This window comes from Silene latifolia, chromosome X (assembly GCF_048544455.1).
Source record: "Silene latifolia isolate original U9 population chromosome X, ASM4854445v1, whole genome shotgun sequence".
In the NCBI taxonomy this organism is placed as follows: Eukaryota; Viridiplantae; Streptophyta; class Magnoliopsida; order Caryophyllales; family Caryophyllaceae; genus Silene; species Silene latifolia.
The window spans coordinates 319,751,972-319,753,319 of record NC_133537.1 but is presented as its reverse complement, the minus strand read 5'-3'; positions in this window follow the sequence as shown (position 1 = coordinate 319,753,319).

Below are 1,348 nucleotides of genomic sequence, written 5' to 3'. Positions count from 1 at the left end.
TGGTTAGGCTCCTCAACCCCCTTGTACTCCTTCGGGTTAAACCTCGCGATATAGAGGCTGACTTTAGCATGGTCAACCTCCTTCTCCTTACTCTTATCCTTGTCCTCATTCACTCTCTTCGTGGTCTCCGTAAGAGCGTCTTGGTGTTCCAACATCTTAACGATGTCATCCGTAGTCATAAGCTCGGCTCTCGCGTACAAGGCATTTCTCTTGGGCGGCATCTTGAAGCTATAGAAGAAAGGGATAAACATAAACACGCGTACTAAACTTCAAAAACACGAACACGCGTTGCCCAAGACCTACTCGATCGAGTATCCAAACCCACTCGATCGAGTAACCTAAACTACTCGATCGAGTGCCACCATGTACTCGATCGAGTACCCAAACTCCAGAACTAAACGGACCTTCTGATCTCTAACCCACTCGATCGAGTATCTAGGCTACTCGATCGAGTGACCCCTACTCGATCGAGTACCCTAGTTACTCGATCGAGTGCCCCAAAAACTCGTTTCGGACTCAAAATCGCCAAAAACCTACCCGATCGAGTCCGTCTCACTCGATCAAGTACCCCCAATACGTACAAGCTACCCGCATGTTATTCGTATACTAACATGCCAACTTTATCAAACCTCATTATATTCTAACAAATAGGCTACGCATCTATTCTACTAATCAACAAAATCAATTCATCATGCTATTAAAGGCACATTATAAACATCCAACATGTTATCATTTCATTAACATGTTCACGTATCATTTTCTTTCACATGCTCAACTTCCTATTTCAACACCAAACATTCAACACACTTCATCACTTTATTGCACAAGTTACTAAGCACATACATGACTCAAACACATTTTCCCCACGTGACCGGTTCAAAGTTGTAGGGCGACCCCTTGCGACTTTAGGACGTCTCCCAAGCCTTTGCACTAGCTCCTACAACTTTTACCCGGGTTCATTTTAATTGACTCTCTACGTTCATTAAGTTCATTGGTTACGGGTTTCGGGATCGTCGCTCGATACCATTTGTAACACCCCCATACTCCAAGTGCCTTACCAGGACCACTCGGGTATGGAGACATCACCATCTCGGTTGCCCGAGGTATGATAATCAAACAACAAATGATAAAGAAACAACATTTATTATTAATCGTTTGATGAATGAATACAATCCTTGAAACCCAAACTGATAGTACGATACATTATTCCAACTGTCTACTCAAACTGAAATGTAAATAAAAGCTAAACTACAGCGGAAGACTCTATCGTCACGTCGTGGCCATCCCACTATCCCGTATCATCTCTATACTGCTTTCGATATCCGCTCACCATCCCCGAATGGATCAC